The sequence below is a fragment of the Phoenix dactylifera genome, chromosome 4 (genome assembly GCF_051530095.1).
Source record: "Phoenix dactylifera cultivar Ajwa chromosome 4, Ajwa_hap1_PhDact_Kaust_v1.1, whole genome shotgun sequence".
Lineage (NCBI taxonomy): Eukaryota > Viridiplantae > Streptophyta > Magnoliopsida > Arecales > Arecaceae > Phoenix > Phoenix dactylifera.
The window spans coordinates 24,583,367-24,605,937 of record NC_143193.1 but is presented as its reverse complement, the minus strand read 5'-3'; positions in this window follow the sequence as shown (position 1 = coordinate 24,605,937).

Here is a 22,571-nt window from a genome sequence, read left to right as displayed (position 1 = left end):
AAGAGTTCTACTTCGAGTAGAATTCCTTGAGTTCTAATTGGATTAGGACTGGGATTCCTACTTAGAATAGGATTCCTGCAATCCTAATGAGATTAGGAGTTTTGAATTAAAATTGGATTCCTACTTGGAATAGGATTCCTAGAAATCCTAATTAGATTAGGACTTCGGATTCAAGTAAGAATCCTAATTGGATTAGGACTAAAATTAAATACGTCCTAATATGGATTAGGGTTTCTTAAGTCACAATTAATTATTAATCTAATGAATCAATAAGACTCCTAATTGGATTAGGATTGAAGAGTTCAATTGAGTCAAAATTGATTTAAGTTCTAATTGGATTAGGACTTACCTAGATTGGATCCAAATTGGTTCACCCTTGGACTAAGCCTAATTGGATTAGGGCTTGACCACATTAGGGCAATGCAAACCCTAATTGCGCCCCTCCCCCTTTGAACACATGGTGCGGCACAAGAGAGGGGGCCGGCGCCCCCTCTTTGGAAAGTTGTCTAGGGCTCCTACTTAGTAGGAACCCTAGATGGCTATAAAAAGGCTTATGAAGCCGGCGCCCTAGTGGCATTGCTTCCGCTCCCTCTTGTGCCGTGGCCACCCTCTCCCTCTCCTTGTTTCAGCCGCAAGCAAGGGAAGAAGAAGATCCAAGTGTTGGCGGCCTCCTCCCCTTCCCTTCCTTCATCCAACGCAAGGAAGAAAAGAAGGCTGCGTGGGGATTCTTCTTCATCCTCTTCTTCATCCTTCTTCTTCCTCCTCTCAAGCATATTCAAGAGTTGAAAGAAAGAGAGGAGATCAGCCATCAAAAGAAGTCTTTGCAAGGGAGCTAGCACCCCGGGAAGACAAGAGATCTTTGATCAGGTCCTCTGCTTCGTGTGGATACCCGTAGAGGCCGGACGTTTGAACGGCTTCAAACGAACCCTCAACCTAAAACTACGAGCTTCAGTTTGCGGTGATCATCTACCCGCATAAGGTGAAGATTTGATCTCCCTAAAGGTTTTAAAAGTATTAATCCTTATCTTAACTACAAACGGTCTAGAAACAGCGTTCATGCGATGAACGTCGATTCCGCTTATGCCGATTCCGCTGCAATCTGATTTTTGTTTTGAAATATCAGCGGCATAGGCGGGTTCCCAACAGTGGTATCAGAGCCTAGGCATCGTAGATTAAGGTAAGAATTAATTAACAAAAGGCTTATTAGATCTGAAAATTGAATGATCATGCATGCTGAAAATTTCTGCATGCAGATTTTTTCTAGGGTGCTGATTTTTATGTGATAAAAAGATGATTCTAATTGCATTGTTAATGGGATTACAAAGTTTAGAATCATGATTAGCATGATCAGCAACCTATGTCATGAAATAATCAGTTAGTTTTCAGATCTGAAAATTATAATTGCTGCATGAGGTGATGATCATAGGATTCAAACCCTTTTGGTATCAAATGTAATGACCTGCGATGTGATCTGTAATGTCATGTAATTTTTTAGATGCTTGCATGCATCTTGTTTAATGTTTTGAGAGGCCTGCGTGCCTCCTAAAAGGGAGATGTAATTTATTTTTATTTTTATTTTACATCTGGTTGTATTTCTGTGATGTGATGTACGTCAACGATCAAGTCGAAGATGATGCATGAGATGAACAAGGGGTCTAAGCGGTTGATGGCGATTGGATCAAGAGTTGGTCAAGGATCGAGTCAAGGAGGCTTGGAACCAATTCAAGAGTTGAAGATCAGTTGATCGATTGACGTGCATGTGCTTGTAATACGACCTAACTAGAATCCATGATCATCACCTATTTAAAGTTTAGCTTTAATTATTGCTGCGATTATAACTGCCTGCAATGTGCCGTTTGCATGTGATGTGAATGTGAGTCGGGTAAATAGGTTTACATGTGATGTAGCAAACCCAATTGAGACCTAAATTAAAACCTCCTCAATCAAGTCGAAAGTGAACCAACATGAGCGAGTCATATTAGATTAATTGATCTAATTGGTGTCTAGGAAAGCATGAAAGGTGGTTACTTAATTAGGACCTTACTCTCTGAGTAAGGGGAGCCTCCCACCTGCTTACCTGGCTAATTGTTCGATTACCTCTTATAAAGAGCTCAAGTTGCAAACACTAAGACCTGATTAACCAATATTAAGTCAACAGGTCTTCCACTGTAGTAGAGCTGCTAAGGCCTTTCTGATGTTGATTTGTCTCGGCTGGACACAGTGGTCAAGTTGCATCGGGGGGCTGGACCTCTCTATGGACATGAGATGTTGTAGGATAAAGGTGGGGTTGGGCACCAATAACTGTTAGGTGAGGACCCAATGACGACTTTATTCCTACGGTTATACAGTGGGTCTGACTTAACTAAGAAATGGAACCAATAACTGTTAGGTGAGGTTTTCATGGCTTAGAGACCAAGTTACACTGCAACTGTTGGGAACCCGCCCATGCCGCTGATATTTCAAAAATTTTTCAAATGGCAGCGGAATCGGCATGCGCGAGTTCGACGTTCATCACATGAACGTTGTTTCGAGACCTTTCGTAATTAGGTAAGAATTAAAACTTTTAAAACTATTAGGAAGATCAAATCTTCACCTTGCGCGGGTAGATGATCACCGCAAATCTGAATTCGTGGTTTTGGAAGAGGGTTCGCTTGAAGCCGTTCAAACGTCCGGCCTCTACGGGTATCCACACGAAGCAGGATCCGATCCAAGCTTTCTATCTCACCGGGGTGCTAGCTCCCTTGCAGAGATAGCTTTGATGGCTGATGTCCTCCCTCTCAATCAACTCTTGATTGTGCTTAGAAGGAGGAAGAAGAAGGATGAAGAAGAGGAAGAAGATCCAAGCCCCTGCAGCCTTCTTTCTATCTCCCTGCGTTGGATGGAGGAAGAGAAGGGAAGGAGGCCGCCACCCTTTCTTTGGCTTCTCTCTTGCTTGCGGCTGAAACAAGGGAGGATGAGGATGGCCACGGCTTGGAGGAGGAGGAGAGAGAGGTTCTTTACCTTGGGGCCGGCCCTAGTCCTCCTTATAAAGGGAGTGGAGCTCCTAACATTTAGGAGCTCCATGACAACTTGCCTAAGAGGGGCGCCGCCCTCTCTTCATGCCGCACAAGAGGAAGGAGGAGGGGCGTGATCCCTCCTTCTTGTGATGCCCTAATCCTCCTCTAAGGAGGATTAGGTGTCCCTCTTATGGCTAAGTCCTAATCCTATTAGGCTTTAACCAAATCATGAATCAATTGGGTTTAATCTATGCTAGTCCTAATCCAATTAGGACTTGAATGAACCATGACTCAATTGAACTCTTCAATCCTAATCCAATTAGGAGTCATGTTGATTCATTAGATTAATAATTAATTAGGACTTAAGGAATCCTAATCTAATTAGGATTTGTTTAATTTTAGTCCTAATCCAATTAGGACTCCATTTGAATCCGAAGTCCTAATCCAATTAGGATTTCTAGGAATCCTACTCCAAGTAGGAATCCAATTCAAAATTCCTAATCTCATTAGGATTGTAGGAATCCTATTCCAAATAGGAATCCCAGTCCTACTCCAACTAGGATTCCTAGTCCTAATCCAATTAGGACTCTAGGAATCCTACCCGAAGTAGGATTTGTGTTTAAGTCCAATTAATTAATTCCCTTTGTTCCTTCTTCAACTTCTTATCAATCAAATTGATTACTTGTGATTCCTAATCACGATTTCAACCATCAGATCGGTCAATACTTCTAGTGTGTGTGACCCCATAGGTTCTATTCTGACTGGTAGTGAGATATATTGTGATCTCTATCACTATATCATTGAAAACTCCTTTCAATGGGTTGGAACGATTTCAACTCAACTCATTAGGGTTTATCGATCATCGAGATAATCCCTATGAGTCCCACCATCCACCAGTGACACCTAGCAGCATGTAGTGGCTACCCAGCAGAATGGAATGATGAACCTCTAGGTGCAGTTAACATGTGATACAGTCCTACTATCGTGGATCCCTACAGGACGGAGGTCATGGACAACTCGTCAAACCCCATCGTCTATCATATGTCAAGATTTATTCGACTTGAGTTCGATAGTGGAAAACTCTTTCTCCACTTTACTGCCCTGGCCAAGGTCTTAGAACTCAGTCTAACAAATCACATAGGATCACTCCTCTTCTATCAAGGTTGATAGATTCCTTGTAGGTGCATACCCTACTCCTACAGTGAACCTACTGCAGCCAATCTACACTGCATGGACCCATATGGCTAGAGACCATGTATGTGTGCAGTCAAACTACAATAACCTCACTGTGAGTAGCCGAAGCACCGCAGGTCAAAGGACCAGTCACACTACTGCAACATCAAGTAAGTCACTGACGAGTGGATAGACATCCAAGTGACTTCTTGTCTTGGTCACGCTCAGTACCCTTGTTCTCTAACAAGCACCTGCACTATCACTTCAGTGTCCCTACACTGTGGACTCAAGTCTCGTCCATCCAGAAGGAAAGTGATCTGTGCACTGATCGGATCGATCACCGTCCTCGTGATGATCCATTGATCAGGAGCATTTAGAAATTAATCACCAATGATACATGGCTCAAATTCTCAACTCTTGAGAATATGTATCATCATCTTATTAATTTCTTGGACGATTCATAGACACATAAATAATATGAATGAAAAGATGCCTTTTATTTATTCAATAATAAATAGTCAAGTACAAAATTATGTCCCTAGAATCAACAATGTGTCAGCCAAATTGGCTTCTAGGGCATACATCTAACAATCTCCCACTTGCACTAAAGCCAATTGGTCATATATCTTAGGCCCATCTTCTCAAGGTGGGCTTCAGTCTTTTGCTGACTCAGCTGCTTAGTGAAAGGGTCTACCACGTTATCCGCGGAGTCTACTCTCTGCACCTCTACATCATAGTCGCGTATGAAATGGAAGTGCCGCTCTATGTGCTTGGACTTCTGATGAGACCATGGCTCCATAGCTAGTGCTATGGTGCCAATGTTATCGCAGTAAAGTGTTATGGCATCTAATGACATTACACCTAACTCTGCAATTAACTTTTAATCAGAAGGTTTCCACTGCACCCTTAGATACGGCTTAACATTCAGCTTCTAAGGTAGATCTATAATGATCGGTTGTTTGGAACTCTTCCAATTTACTGAACCACAATTGCACATATTCTGATGTAGACTTTCTATCATCTATATGTGTGCATCCTTCTACCTTCAACTCTGATCTTCTCCCAAAGACCAAGAACATGTCCTTAGTTCTTCTCAAGTACTTAAGACTGTTCTTTCACAGCTATCCAGTGCTTCTTGCCTGGATCCGACTGATATCTGCTTGTGACACTCACAGCAAGAGCTATATCAGGTTATGTACACAGCATGGCATACATGAGGCTTCCCATTGCCGATGCATAGGGAATCTTGCTCATGTGTTGAATCTCTTCAGCACCTCCTCTATGTACATCTTCTGTGAAAGGCCAAGCATTCTTTTAGATCTATCTCTATAGACCTTTATTCCCAAAATATAGGATGCTTCCCCAAGGTCTTTCATGGAGAATTCTTTTTGACAACCAGACCTTAACCGAGGTTAGCATGGGAATATCATTCTCTATTAGGAGAATGTCATCTACGTACAGTACGAAAAAACGACCGTACTCCCACTAACCTTTTTGTAAACACACGGTTCCTCTTCGTTTTTGATGAAATCAAACGTTTTGATTGCGTCATCGAAACGAGTGTTCCAACTCCGAGATGCTTGCTTTAGTCCATAGATGGACCTTTGCAGCTTGCAGACCTTGTGATCTCCATCACTGGAAGTGAAACCCAAAGGCTGTTCCATATAGATATCTTCATCAAGATATCCATTCAGGAAAGCAGTTTTCACATCCATCTGCCAGATTTCATAATCATGAAATGCTGCAATGGCAAGCAATGTTCGGATGTATTTTAGCATGGCTACAGGTGAAAAGGTCTCCTGATAGTCAATGCCTTCGCGCTGACTATACCCTTTCGCCACAAGCCTTGCCTTATAGGTCTCTACCTCTCCATCCGAACCTATCTTCCTTTTGTAGATCCATTTGCATCCAATAGGTACAATACCTTCTGGTGGGTCTACTAAGGTCCAGACTTGGTTGGAACGCATGGAGTCTAACTCTGACTTCATTGCTTCCAGCCATTTCTCGGAATCGATATCAGATATCGCCTCGTTGTAGGTTTTGGGATCCTGTATGTGATCCCTATCTCCCACTAGGAACATTTCCTCGGTATCCTCTGCTAGTATACCTAAGTATCTATCGGGAGGATGGGAGACCCTACTAGATCTACGAGGTGGTCGATGGACATTGTGTACTGGCTCTGTATGAATGGGTTCAATAGGATCCATGACTCGTTGCTTTTCAGAGACTTTCTCTTCAAGCTCAATTTTCCTCCCACTGCCTCTATCAAGGATAAACTGATTTTCCAATAAGATGGCATGTCGGCTCACAAACACATTGCGATCCTCTGAGACGTAAAAATTGTATCCTAATGACTCTTTAGGATATCCTATAAAACGAGCACTTATGGTCCTAGCCTCTAACTTGTCCGCCTGTAGTCTCTTGACATGGGCCGGACATCCCCAAATCTTGAGATGACCCAGACTTGGTTTCTTACCATGCCATATCTCATACGGTGTGGTAGGAACGGATTTAGAGGGAACTCTATTCAATAAATAAATCGCTGTGAGTAAGGCATCTCCCCAAAGGAACATAGGTAAATCAGTGAAGCTCATCATGGACCTGACCATATCCAATAGGGTCCGATTCCTCCTCTCTGACACCCCGTTGAGTTGAGGTGTACCCGGAGGTGTCCATTGTGAGACTATGCCGTTTTCTTTGAGATAGTCCCGGAATTCCTCACTAAAGTATTCTCCTCCTCGATCTGATCGAAGAGCCTTAAGTGGTTTTCCAGTTTGTTTTTCTACTTCATTCTTGAACTCTTTGAACTTTTCAAAAGAGTCAGACTTGTGTCTCATAAGATACACATACCCATACCGTGAATAATCATCGGTAAAGGTAATGAAGTAAGAATAACGTCCCCTGGCTAGCACATCGAATGGGCCACATACATTTGTATGTATTAGGGTAAGTATTTCAGTGGTCCTCTCCCCATGTCCTACAAAGGGCAGTCTAGCCATTTTTCCTTGAAGACAGGACTCGCAAACTGGATATGACTCGGAAGTCAATGAGCCGAGAAGCCCATCTTTATCCATTTTGTTCATCCTATCCTCTCCAATATGGCCAAGTCTGAGGTGCCACAAATATCTTTGGTTTATCTCATCTCCGGATCTTTTGGATCCTTTGGCACTCATATCTTGCTCGGTAACATTCACAGATACATCCATATGTAAATGATAGAGACTGTCAATCATAAAACCACGTGCGACTATTTTATTTCTCAAATAAATAGAACAGCAGTCTTTGTCAAATGTAAAAACATGACCTTCCTGTGCTAGACATGAAACAGAAATCAAATTTCTGCTAGCAACAGGTACATAATAGCAGTCTCTAAGTATTAAACTAAATCCAGACGGTAGTCGCAGATGGTAGGTGCCCACAGCCACAGCAGCAACTTTTGCCCCGTTGCCAACCCGAAGGGTTACCGCACCTTCCGCCAGCCTTCTACTTTCCTTTAGACCCTGCATGGTAGTGCACAAATGAGCACTAGAACCAGAATCTATAACCCAACTGGAAGTAGAAGAAACCGTTAGATTAGTTTCAATTATGAGCAAGTTTATACCTTCTGAAGGTATGTCACCTTTCTTGTTCTTTAGGCTCTCGAGGTATGAAGGACAGTTTCTCTTCCAGTGGCCTTCGACATTGCAGTGGAAACATTTTCCTTTGTCGTTAGCCTTTTTCTTTTGAACTTCCTTCTTTTGCTTCTTGTCTTTCTTCTGCTTCTTAGCAGGCTTCTTTTTCTTCCAAGTAGACTTTTTCTTGGAACCAGAAGTCAACTCAGCAGTAAGGACATTGCCCCTTGAACCTTTCAAGGCTCCCTCAGCAGTTACCAACATGTTGATTAGTTCAGTCTTAGTGCATTAAATCTTATTCATGTGGTAGTTTACTATAAACTGACCAAATGAATCAGGAAGTGACTGTAGGATCAAATCCACTTGCAATTCCTTGTGCATGTCCATACCGAGCTTCTCAAGCTCCTCTAGGTCCTTGATCATGGTCAGACCGTGATCATGGACAGACTGCCCTTCGTGCATCTTCGCTTTGAAAAGCCTCTTGGACACTTCAAAACGAGCTGTGCGACTCTGCTCACCATACAACTCTTGCAGGTGTGCCAATATGTCCCTAGCAGTCTTTATATTTTCATGCTGGCATTGGAGTTCATTAGACATAGATGCCATCATATAGCATTTTACTCTAATGTCATCATCCAACCACTTTTTATGCATCTCACGCTGAACATCAGTAGGACGTGCTGGTAGTGTGGGGATATCAGAATCGAGTATATAGCCTATTTTCTCACAGTCCAAAATAATTTTGAGATTTCTAAGCCAGTCTTTGTAATTGGTTCCGGTCAGTCGGTTGGTCTCAAGAATACGGGTCAAAGGGTTTGAAGCTGACATTGTATCTGCAGAGAGTAAAGATTCTAGTTAGACTTTTGTACTTGATCCTAATCTGTTCTAAGGTCTTTTAGAACAAATGTAACTCCCACTATTTTCTCGAATCCCTCACACTCCCCTGGTAGGGAAACGGAAATCCTACACGACTAGGGTTTCTAGTGGGTACTGCGGTCCCACCAATTTACATGCCACCTCACCTAACAGTTATTGGTGACACATAGATGGATGAGTGTACAACTCTTGTACAATGCTTCTCAAGCATGTTGCAGTGCAACTTGGTCTCTAAGCCATGAAGACCTCACCTAACAGTTATTGGTCTCATTTCTTAGTTAAGTCAGACCCACTGTATAACCGTAGGAATAAAGTCGTCATTGGGTCCTCACCTAACAGTTATTGGTGCCCAACCCCACCTTTACCCTACAACATCTCATGTCTATAGAGAGGTCCAGCCCCCCAATGCAACTTGACCACTGTGTCCAGCCGAGACAAATCAACATCAGAAAGGCCTTAGCAGCTCTACTACAGTGGAAGACCTATTGACTTAATATTGGTTAATCAGGTCTTAGTGTTTGCAACTTGAGCCCTTCATAAGAGGTAATCGAACAATTGGCCAGGTAAGCAGGTGGGAGGCTCCCCTTACTCAGAGAGTAAGGTCCTAATTAAGTAACCACCTTTCATGCTTTCCTAGACACCAATTAGATCAATTAATCTAATATGACTTGCTCATGTCGGTTCACTCTCGACTTGATTGAGGAGGTTTTGATTTAGGTCTCAATTGGGTTTGCTACATCACATGTAAACCTATCTACCCGACTCGCATTTACATCACATGCAAACGGCACATCACAGGCAGTTATAATTGCAGCATCAAATTAAAGCTAAACTTTAACTAGGTGATGATCATGGATTCTAATTAGGTCGTATTACAAGCACATGCACATCAATCGATCAAGTGGTCTTCAACTCTTGAATTGGTTCCAAGCCTCCTTGATTCGATCCTTGATCAACCCTTGATCCCATCGCCATCAACCGCTTGGATCACCTTTCATCTCATGCCTTTGCTTCAACTTGATCGTTGATGTACATCACATCACAGAAATACAACCAGATGTAAAATAAAATAAAAATAAATTACATCTCCTTTTAGGAGGCACGCAGGCCTCTCAAAACATCAAATAAGATGCATGCAAGCATCTGAAAAATTACATGACATCGCAGATCACATCGCAGGTCATTACATTTGATACCAAAAGGGGTTGAATCCTATGATCATCACCGTATGCAACAATTATAATTTTCAGATCTGAAAACTAACTGATTGTATCATGACATAGGTCACTGATCATGCTAATCATGATTCTAAACTTTGTAATCCCATTAACAATGCATTTAGAATCATCTTTTTATCACATAAAAATCAGCATGTAAAAATCAGCACCCCTGAAAAATCTGCATGCAGAATTTTTCAGCATGCATGATCATTTAATTTTCAGATCTAATATGCCTTTAGATATTTAATTCTTACCTTAATCTACGAAGCCTAGGCTCTGATACCACTGTTGGGAACCCGCCCATGCCGCTGATATTTCAAAAATTTTTCAAATGGCAGCGGAATCGGCATGCGCGAGTTCGACGTTCATCACATGAACGTTGTTTCGAGACCTTTCGTAATTAGGTAAGAATTAAAACTTTTAAAACTATTAGGAAGATCAAATCTTCAACTTGCGCGGGTAGATGATCACCGCAAATCTGAATTCGTGGTTTTGGAAGAGGGTTCGCTTGAAGCCGTTCAAACGTCCGGCCTCTACGGGTATCCACACGAAGCAGGATCCGATCCAAGCTTTCTATCTCACCGGGGTGCTAGCTCCCTTGCAGAGATAGCTTTGATGGCTGATGTCCTCCCTCTCAATCAACTCTTGATTGTGCTTAGAAGGAGGAAGAAGAAGGATGAAGAAGAGGAAGAAGATCCAAGCCCCTGCAGCCTTCTTTCTATCTCCCTGCGTTGGATGGAGGAAGAGAAGGGAAGGAGGCCGCCACCCTTTCTTTGGCTTCTCTCTTGCTTGCGGCTGAAACAAGGGAGGATGAGGATGGCCACGGCTTGGAGGAGGAGGAGAGAGAGGTTCTTTACCTTGGGGCCGGCCCTAGTCCTCCTTATAAAGGGAGTGGAGCTCCTAACATTTAGGAGCTCCATGACAACTTGCCTAAGAGGGGCGCCGCCCTCTCTTCATGCCGCACAAGAGGAAGGAGGAGGGGCGTGATCCCTCCTTCTTGTGATGCCCTAATCCTCCTCTAAGGAGGATTAGGTGTCCCTCTTATGGCTAAGTCCTAATCCTATTAGGCTTTAACCAAATCATGAATCAATTGGGTTTAATCTATGCTAGTCCTAATCCAATTAGGACTTGAATGAACCATGACTCAATTGAACTCTTCAATCCTAATCCAATTAGGAGTCATGTTGATTCATTAGATTAATAATTAATTAGGACTTAAGGAATCCTAATCTAATTAGGATTTGTTTAATTTTAGTCCTAATCCAATTAGGACTCCATTTGAATCCGAAGTCCTAATCCAATTAGGATTTCTAGGAATCCTACTCCAAGTAGGAATCCAATTCAAAATTCCTAATCTCATTAGGATTGTAGGAATCCTATTCCAAATAGGAATCCCAGTCCTACTCCAACTAGGATTCCTAGTCCTAATCCAATTAGGACTCTAGGAATCCTACCCGAAGTAGGATTTGTGTTTAAGTCCAATTAATTAATTCCCTTTGTTCCTTCTTCAACTTCTTATCAATCAAATTGATTACTTGTGATTCCTAATCACGATTTCAACCATCAGATCGGTCAATACTTCTAGTGTGTGTGACCCCATAGGTTCTATTCTGACTGGTAGTGAGATATATTGTGATCTCTATCACTATATCATTGAAAACTCCTTTCAATGGGTTGGAACGATTTCAACTCAACTCATTAGGGTTTATCGATCATCGAGATAATCCCTATGAGTCCCACCATCCACCAGTGACACCTAGCAGCATGTAGTGGCTACCCAGCAGAATGGAATGATGAACCTCTAGGTGCAGTTAACATGTGATACAGTCCTACTATCGTGGATCCCTACAGGACGGAGGTCATGGACAACTCGTCAAACCCCATCGTCTGTCATATGTCAAGATTTATTCGACTTGAGTTCGATAGTGGAAAACTCTTTCTCCACTTTACTGCCCTGGCCAAGGTCTTAGAACTCAGTCTAACAAATCACATAGGATCACTCCTCTTCTATCAAGGTCGATAGATTCCTTGTAGGTGCATACCCTACTCCTACAGTGAACCTACTGCAGCCAATCTACACTGCATGGACCCATATGGCTAGAGACCATGTATGTGTGCAGTCAAACTACAATAACCTCACTGTGAGTAGCCGAAGCACCGCAGGTCAAAGGACCAGTCACACTACTGCAACATCAAGTAAGTCACTGACGAGTGGATAGACATCCAAGTGACTTCTTGTCTTGGTCACGCTCAGTACCCTTGTTCTCTAACAAGCACCTGCACTATCACTTCAGTGTCCCTACACTGTGGACTCAAGTCTCGTCCATCCAGAAGGAAAGTGATCTGTGCACTGATCGGATCGATCACCGTCCTCGTGATGATCCATTGATCAGGAGCATTTAGAAATTAATCACCAATGATACATGGCTCAAATTCTCAACTCTTGAGAATATGTATCATCATCTTATTAATTTCTTGGACGATTCATAGACACATAAATAATATGAATGAAAAGATGCCTTTTATTTATTCAATAATAAATAGTCAAGTACAAAATTATGTCCCTAGAATCAACAATGTGTCAGCCAAATTGGCTTCTAGGGCATACATCTAACAGCAACATGCTTAAGAAGCATTGTACAAGAGTTGTACATTCATCAATCTATGTGTCACCAATAACTGTTAGGTGAGGTGGCATGTAAATTGGTGGGACCGCAGTACCCACTAGAAACCCTAGTCGTGTGGGATTTCCATTTTCCTACCAGGGGAGTGTGAGGGATTCGAAAAAATAGTGGGAGTTACATTTGTTCTAAAAGACCTTAAAACAGATTAGGATCAAGTACAAAAGTCTAACTAGAATCTTTACTCTCTGCAGATACAATGTCAGCCTCAAACCCTTTGACCCGTATTTTTGAGACCAACCGATTGACCGGAACCAATTACAAAGACTGGCTTAGAAACCTCAAAATTATTTTGGACTGTGAAAAAATAGGCTACATACTCGATTCAGATATCCCCACACTACCAGCACGTCCTACTAATGTTCAGCGACAGATGCATCAAAAATGGCTGGATGATGACATTAGAGTCAAGTGCTATATGATGGCATCCATGTCTAATGAACTCCAATGCCAGCATGAGAATCTCAAGACTGCTAGGGACATACTAGCACACCTGCAAGAGTTGTATGGTGAGCAGAGTCGCACAGCTCGTTTTGAAGTGTCCAAAAGGCTCTTCAAGACAAAGATGCGCGAAGGGCAGTCTGTCCATGATCATGTTCTGACTATGATCAAGGACCTAGAGGAGCTTGAGAAGCTCGAAATGAACATGCACAAGGAATTGCAAGTGGATTTGATCCTACAGTCACTTCCTGATTCATTTGGTCAGTTTATAGTAAACTACCACATGAATAAGATTGAATGCACTAAGACTGAACTGATCAACATGTTGGTAACTGCTGAGGGAGCCTTGAAAGGTTCAAGGGGCAATGTCCTTGCTGCTGAGTTGACTTCTGGTTCCAAGAGAAAGTCTGCTTGGAAGAAAAAGAAGCCTGCGAAGAAGCAGAAGAAAGACAAGAAGCCAAAGAACGAAGTTCAAAAGAAAAAGGCTAATGACAAAGAAAAATGTTTCCACTGCAATGTCGACGGCCACTGGAAAAGGAACTGTCCTTCATACCTCGAGAGCCTGAAGAACAAGAAGACTGACACACCTTCAGAAGGTATAGACTTGCTCATAATTGAAACTAATCTAACGGTTTCTTCTACTTCTAGTTGGGTTATAGATTCTGGTTTTAGTGCTCATCTATGCACTATCATGCAGGGTCTAAAGGAAAGTAGAAGGCTGGCGGAAGGTGCGGTAACCCTTCGGGTTGGCAACGGGGCAAAAGTTGCTGCTGTGGCTGTGGGCACCTATCATCTGCGACTACCGTCTGGTTTTAGTTTATTATTTAGAGACTGCTATTATGTACCTGCTGCTAGCAGAAATTTGATTTCTGTTTCATGTCTAGCACAGGAAGGTCATGTTTTTACATTTGACAAAGACTGCTGTTCTATTTATTTAAGAAATAAAATAGTCGCACGTGGTTTTATGATTGACAGTCTCTATCATTTGCATATGGATGTATCTATAAATGTGTCTGAGCAAGTAGTGAATGCCAAAGGATCCAAAAGATCCAGGGATGAGATAAACCAAAAATATTTGTGGCACCTCAGGCTTGGCCATATTGGAGAGGACAGAATGAACAAAATGGATAAAGATGGGCTTCTCGGCTCATTGACTTCCGAGTCATATCCAGTTTGCGAATCCTGTCTTCAAGGAAAAATGGCCAGATTACCCTTTGTAGGACATGGGGAGAGGACCACTGAAATACTTACCCTAGTACATACAGATGTATGTGGCCCATTCGATGTGCTATCCAGGGGACGTTATTCGTACTTCATTACCTTTACCGATGATTATTCACGGTATGGGTATGTGTATCTTATGAGACACAAGTCTGAATCTTTTAAAAAGTTCAAAGAGTTCAAGAATGAAGTAGAAAAACAAACTGGAAAAACCCTTAAGGCTCTTCGATCAGATCGAGGAGGAGAATACCTTAGTGGAGAATTCCGGGACTATCTCAAGGACAATGGCATAGTCTCACAATGGACTCCTCCGGGTACACCTCAACTCAACGGGGTGTCAGAGAGGAGGAATCGGACCCTATTGGATATGGTCAGGTCCATGATGAGCTTCACTAATTTACCTATGTTCTTTTGGAGAGATGCCTTACTCACAGCGATTTATTTATTGAATAGAGTTCCCTCTAAATCAGTTCCTATCACACCGTATGAGATATGGCATGGTAAGAAACCAAGTCTTGGTCATCTCAAGATTTGGGGATGTCCGACCCACGTCAAAAGACTACAGGCAGACAAGTTAGAGGCTAGGACCATAAGTGCTCGTTTTATAGGATATCCTAAAGAGTCATTAGGATACAATTTTTACATCTCAGAGGATCACAATGTGTTTGTGAGCCGTCATGCCATCTTCTTGAAAAACCAGTTTATCCTTGATAGAGGCAGTGGGAGGAAAATTGAGCTTGAAGAGAAAGTCTCTAAAAAGCAACGAGTCATGGATCCTATTGAACCCATTCGTACAGAGCCAGTACACGATGTCCCTCGACCACCTCGTAGATCTAGTAGGGTCTTCCATCCTTCCGATAGATACTTAGGTATACTAGAAGAGGATACCGAGAAAATGTTCCTAGTGGGAGATAGGGATCACATACAGGATCCCAAAACCTACAACGAGGCGATATCTGATATCGATTTCGAGAAATGGCTGGAAGCCATGAAGTCAGAGTTAGACTCCATGCATTCCAACCAAGTCTGGACCTTAGTAGATCCACCAGAAGGTATTGTACCTATTGGATGTAAATGGATCTACAAAAGAAAGATAGGTTCAGATGGAGAGGTAGAGACCTATAAGGCAAGGCTTGTGGCGAAAGGGTATAGTCAACGCGAAGGCATTGACTATTAGGAGACCTTTTCACCTGTAGCCATGCTGAAATCCATCCGAACATTGCTTGCCATTGCAGCATTTCATGATTATGAAATCTGGCAGATGGATGTGAAAACTGCTTTCCTAAATGGACATCTTGATGAAGATATCTACATGGAACAGCCTTTGGGTTTCACTTCCAGTGATGGAGATCACAAGGTCTGCAAGCTGCAAAGGTCCATCTATGGACTAAAGCAAGCATCTCGGAGTTGGAACACTCGTTTCGATGATGCAATCAAAACGTTTGATTTCATCAAAAACGAGGAGGAACCGTGTGTTTACAAAAAGGTTAGTGGGAGTGCTGTCGTATTTCTCGTACTGTATGTGGACGACATCCTCCTGATAGGGAATGATATTTCCATGCTAACCTCGGTCAAGGTCTGGTTGTCAAAAGAGTTCTCCATGAAAGATCTTGGGGAAGCATCCTATATTTTGGGAATAAAGGTCTATAGAGATAGATCTAAAAGGATGCTTGGCCTATCACAGAAAATGTATATAGAGGAAGTGCTGAAAAGGTTTAGCATGGAAAACTCCAAAAGGGGTCTCTTACCCCTTAGGCATGGAATTCATCTCTCCAAGAAGATGTGCCCCAACACATCTGAAGAGATTCAACGCATGAGCAAGATCCCTTATGCATCGGCAATAGGGAGCCTCATGTATGCCATGCTATGCACACGACCTGATATAGCCCTAACTGTGAGTGTCACAAGCAGATATCAGTCGAATCCAGGTGAAGAACACTGGACAGCTATGAAGAATATTCTTAAGTACTTAAGAAGAACTAAAGATTTATTCTTGGTCTTTGGAGGATCATCAGAGTTAAAGGTAGAAGGGTACACAGATTCAGACTTCATGACTGACATCGATGATAGGAAGTCAACATCTGGATATGTGTTCTTGTGCAATGGTGGTACGGTGAATTGGAAGAGTTCTAAACAACCGATCATTGCTGATTCTACTATGGAAGCTGAATACATCGCCGCCTCTGAAGCTGCTAAGGAAGGCTTCTGGTTCAAAAAATTCATTGCAGAGTTGGACGTGATGACATCAGATGCCATAACACTCTACTGCGATAATAATGGCGCCATAGCTCTTGCTAAGGAGCCAAGGTCTCATCAGAAGTCCAAGCATATAGAGCGGCGCTTCCATCTCATACGCGACTATGTTGAGAAGAAATATGTAGAGGTGCAGAGAGTAGACTCCACGGATAACGTGGCAGACCCGTTCACTAAGCAGCTAAGTCAGCAGAAGACTGAAGCCCACCTTGAGAAGATGGGGCTTAGATATATGACTGATTGGCTTTAGTGCAAGTGGGAGATTGTTAGATGTATGCCCTAGAAGCCAATCTGGCTGACATATTGTTAATTCTAGGGACATAATTTTGTAATTGACTATTTATTATTGAATAAATAAAAGGCATCTTTTCATTCATATTATTTATGCGTCTATGAATCGTCCAAGAAATTAATAAGATGATGATGCATATTCTCAAGAGTTGAGAATTTGAGCCATGTATCATTGGTGATTAATTTCTAAATGCTCCTGATCAATGGATCATCACGAGGACGGTGATCGATCTGATCAGTGCACATATCACTTTCCTTCTGGATGGACGAGACTTGAGTCCACAGTGTAGGGACACTGAAGTGATAGTGCAGGTGCTTGTTAGAGAACAAGGGTACTGAGCGTGACCAAGACAAGAAGTCACTTTGTTGCCTAGTAGATACAACCCAAGAGGGGGGGGTGAATTGGGTCTTTTAAAACTTTTAAGCTACTTCTAACACTTTTCAATTAATTATGCTAAGTTGTATAGTTGCACAGTGGAATTTAAACTTAGCAATACGTTGATTTATCGAATGAGACTTGATTAAGTAAATTGAATATGCTTGCAACTAAAGGATGCGCGGATAAGAGTTAAGCAGGCAATTTATCTAGGTAAGTAAGTGAGCAAGATAGACAATGACAAAAAGCATCACAAACACAACAAACATATAGTGGTTCGGTGCACCCCAGCACCTACATCCACTCCCCAAGACCTCTTGGGAATTTCACTATAATCCTACAGATTACAGCCGGTTGTTTTACAAGCTCACAACCCAACTTGTTGTTTTGCGAGATAACAACGAACTCGGTCGGTTTTCACCGGCTCACCGACTAGAACCAACCGATTGTTTTTCCGGGTTCACAATCAAACCCAGTTGGTTTTCCCACAGGCTCACCAATCACAACCTTACAACGATTGTTTTTCGGGTTCACAATCAACCCAGTTGGTTTTCCCAAAGGCTCACCAACCACAACCTAACACCGTTGGTTTTCCCCTTTGGCTCACCAACAAATCTTAACCCCTTGATTCAATCCCTTGATTGAATCAAGTTACAAGATATTAAAACAAAGGTTTAAAACAAATCAAAGCTTCTTAAACAAGCAAATATAACAATATGAACAAATAGAGTAAAGAGAAGCCCTCAAACAAGTTGTGTAGATGAGGAAACTCGGCTTCTTCTTTACTTGACCCTCTTCTGATTTTGCATGAGGTAGAGGATCACTGAGGCAGCACACAGTTGGAGAGGAAGCTTTGGGATTCACTCGGATGCTCTTCTTCTCTCTATTTTGCTTTGAATGGCCCTTTTGTTCTTTTGGGAGATTTTTCTTTGAGATCTCTTTCCTAAATGTTTTCTCCCACTTCCATACCGTCTCCCCTAGCTCTCCTCTTGATTTTATAGCTTTACATGTCGTGGAACCAGAAATCTAGCCGTTAGAGACAAAAATAGAGCCGTTGTCCACAGTCTGCAACTCCTGACAAAGTTCCCGTTGGGATCGGAGTCGACTCGCGCGATCTGGAGTCGACTCGACTGTAGCAGGAGTCGACTCATACTTTTCTGGAGTCGGCTCGGCAACTGTTCCAGATTTGAATTAAAGTGGTCTTCTCGACTGGGAGTCGACTCGACTTAATCCGGAGTCGACTCGCCAAAATCTGGAGCTGACCTTGCACTTTTGGAGTCGGCTCATCCCAAGGAATCCATGGATGCATTTTTCAACTTTGCTTACTCGAGTCGACTCGGAAATTCTGGGAGTCGACTCAGTGCTCAGAGTCCGAACTACCGAGCTTCTGTCTTTTGGCTCGTGCTGTCTCGAAGTTGACTCGAACTGTCTCGGAGTTGACTCGGCCCTCAGTATCCAAAAAACAGTCTTCTATCTTTTGGGGTCGCGCTGCCTTGGAGTCGACTCGAACTGTCTTGGAGTCGACTCGCCTCTGAGGGACGAAAATGCCGTCTTCTGTCTTTGGGGTTGCGCTGCCTCGGAGTCGACTCGGATTTTGCGGGAGTCGACTCGGCTCTCATTGTCTGAAATTGGCTCTCTGACTTTTTGCTTGTTTTCCTCTGGGAGTCGACTCTAGCTTCCTTTGGAGTCGACCTGCCAACCATCGGAGTCGACTCGAGTTCCTCAGGAGTCGACTCGGCTCTCAGGGTCCAAAATAGCTTCTCTGTGTTTCTGCCTTGTTACTCCCTAGAGTCGACTCGTACTATCCAGGAGTCGACTCGAGGACTATTCTTTTGGATTTTTCTTTGAATTTGCTCTTCCAACTTGAGTCCTTTGAACTTGAAACTTGGGTCAATAAATTGTAGCTTTCTTCCAACTTTTCTTGAGAGCTTTGGAGGCCTTCTTGTGTTCTTCCAACTTGCTATATTGCTTGCAAAATAACTATCTTTCTCCTTGCAACACAAACGTTAGTATTTATACTTCAAGGTTTTGTGATCATCAAAATCAATCTTTAAATCAATCTTTGGGTCATCAGTCTCCCCCTTTTTGATGATGACAAAACTTGGAGTATATGCAATATAAAATATATTGTGTTCTAGAAGTAGTGCATAGCTAAGTTGCATGAAGTAGAAAACATATATATTTAAAACATACTTCATGATAATGCTTTAGATTTAATCAGCTTAACATAATCAACATATCTAAATTTAAGCTGGTTTGTATTCAATTCAGAACATACAGAATATAAAGCATTATGAACATATAGTTAGGTATTTCTCCCCCTTTTTGACAACATCAAAAAGATAGTGAAACATTAAGCACAAAGATAAGACTACTCAAATATTTCTTTTTCTTATTGTACTCTGATTTGCATGTCAAATTATTGCAAGGATATGAATTATATAACTCAAGGCAATAATATTAGAATAAGATTAATGAGCATAGATCAGAGCCAATTAAGATAATTTCAGAGCAGAACACATCGAATGTGATTCCAAGGATAGTTTTCAACTCAAGTGTAGATGGAATCTTTCTTAAGTTAATTCAAGAAGTACCACGAATGATATTCAAAGAAAGCACGAATGGAAATCTAACCTCTCTTCAATAATAAGTATGAAAGCTCGTTCATTTAAGATCTTTTGCCCAATATATTAAGTATTTTATCAACATGAGAGCAATTTAATTAATTTTCAGAGTATAAGTGCAAAACTCATATACTTGAAAAACATATCATCATGTTGGATCATTAATTCTTAATGATTTCAAAGTTCTTTTATGATAATAAGAACATTGGGGCACAAATACCAAAATATGCAATTTTTGATACATCTTAGAGCTCATTTAAAGACTTTCTTTTATTTCTTTAGAAAATAAGCACAATTTGATACATAAAAATATGAATTGGCATAAAATTTGAAGTTCTAAAGAGCAAGCCAATTAGGACTCATTAGTGAATTTCAAAATAGATTTTCTAAAAGATACTCAAGCAAATTCAACATATCATACTCCTCCTTTTTTATTAAATTAGAGGCTCTTAAGATCAACTATTTGAATTGCAATTTGGTTCATGATTTATGCATAAGATATATTAACCAAATAACAAGCCTCAAGGTGTATCATAAAGATTTTCAGATTAAATTTCAGATGATACATATTGGAGAGCATTAGGATCACTTTTCATTTAGTATGCTTTCTCTCTCCTTTAGTTATAGATTTATGCGATTAAGTTCCATAAGATGTCTCCTTCTAAGATTTTCTTTCTCCCCCTCAATTGATCATTCCATTTAAGAGTTTAGAATTGGAAGATAATGTTCAGTAAAATTGTCAATCGCAAAAAAAAATATATTTTCTATAAGTTTCAGCTTATTTTCATAAGACTCAATGTTTGAGATAAGACAACCTTTATAGAACTCATCTCAAGGTATAAACTCATTATATAATTAAAGCAAGTCTTGCAATATAAGGAGGTTCATTAAAATCAATCCATAAAAAGATACTGAATATCTAAAGCTCCCCCTCAAAAGATGCATTCTTCTTTAATCATTCTTTTCTATTGTTGAATTTCAGATTTTAATGATAAATGTGAATAAGACTGAAATTCTATGATATCGAGAATGTAGAGTAATCTAGTATTATTCAAAATTTGTGGCAATTACTCTTTCTAATCCTTCAAGAACAAGTTATGCTTTCTCTTAATCTTAGAGAAAATGTATAGAAATATTAAACAGAAAATGATTCATTTTAAGCTCAGTTTCTTTCAAAAGCATTTACATTTTCTTTCTTTTAGAATCATTTGAGTGAGCTGAAATATTTCTAGCTTTAAGATCATTCACTCTATATATATTCTGATGGAAGTCTTGAAGAATGTAGGAGAGAAAAACATATAGATGATCATTGAGGTATATAGATTTATAGAACTCAATTACTTAATCACAGTTTTTCAGCAATGTATACATGAAACACAATAAATCCCTTTTTAATATCAAAATAAAATTATATATTTAGAAATTTTTGTTTGCAATCAAGATCATCGAAAGACACATCATTTGGACCAATATTGGTACACTGTAAGGATAAGAAATGATATGTTTCAGATGCGTATCGGGGCAAACAATCAAGGCATCAGAATTATTCTATTTTTCTTAAACTGTAGTTTTTATCTAAGAATCATATTGAGTTTAAGCTTTTATACAAAATCAGATTCTGAATTTTATAAAGATTTTCAATAGAGGCTTTTAAATCATGATTTGAGATATGTATCTTTCACATTGAAGCTCATTTTAAATCACTAAGATTGAAAACACATATTTCAATAACATTAGAGCACTTTCAGAATCTTTATATTTAATATTGAGTTTCGATACACAATGGAGGATATTTTAATAAGTATTAGGACATTATGTATCAAAGTTAGGCAAGCAGAAAGATAGATCAAGATCAATTCATTTTGCCTAAATAGAAGTATCCTTCTCTTCTTCTTTTTGTAAATCTATTTAACTTCCAAAGATAATCGTGAATGATAAAACTGAAATTTCTTCTTAATATTACTTAAAAACTTTATGTAGTATTTCAACCATTCAAGCATTGGAACACAAGTTAGTTTGAGGCAAGGGTGAAGCAAAAACTTGTGAGCAAAGTTAAGACATATTCCAATCAACTTATCCAAGCATGGAGCATTACAAAATATTGAGAACCCATAATTCAAGACATCATGCCATATGCAAAATAGATTATGTGTTAAGTCATACATTGAAATATTAAGAATAAGCATGTCAAGGACCAAAATCAATTCTTTTCAAATAAACTCCCCTTATTTAAATATAATCTTGCACTGATTTCATTCTTAAGGTGTATTTCCAAGGGATTAAAGCTTGACTTGATTCTTCTTATACTTTCATTTACTTTGTCATTCATTTTTACTTTCTTGTGCTCTATACTCTATTTGCTCCCTATCCGGTGGAGTTGGAAGGGGCACGAGGTACTACCACTAGCCTCCCTCTTGTGCCGTCCCTAATATGCCCTACACCGAATAGTTGGGTCAAATAGTGCCGCGTACTACCACTAGCCTCCCCATTGGCACCATCCCTATGATGAGCAATATAGAAAGGTTAAAATGTTCACTTGAAACTCTCTCTATTTAAGTGTAATTAATTACGAATTTTATCCCTTCCAAAAGAATGCTCACACAAGTATCACAAATGTGTCGAATATATTATGCTTGTTTTTGCTTTTGCTTAAGATTGGAGTACTTGCCTTCTCTTGAATAATATCCATTTTTTTTCTTTATCTCTCTCTCTTTTTGTTATTCCCAAGTAATTTACATGAAAGAACAGAATAAAGAAATAATCTTATGTATCATATAGATGTATATCATGCAAACAATATTTTCATTA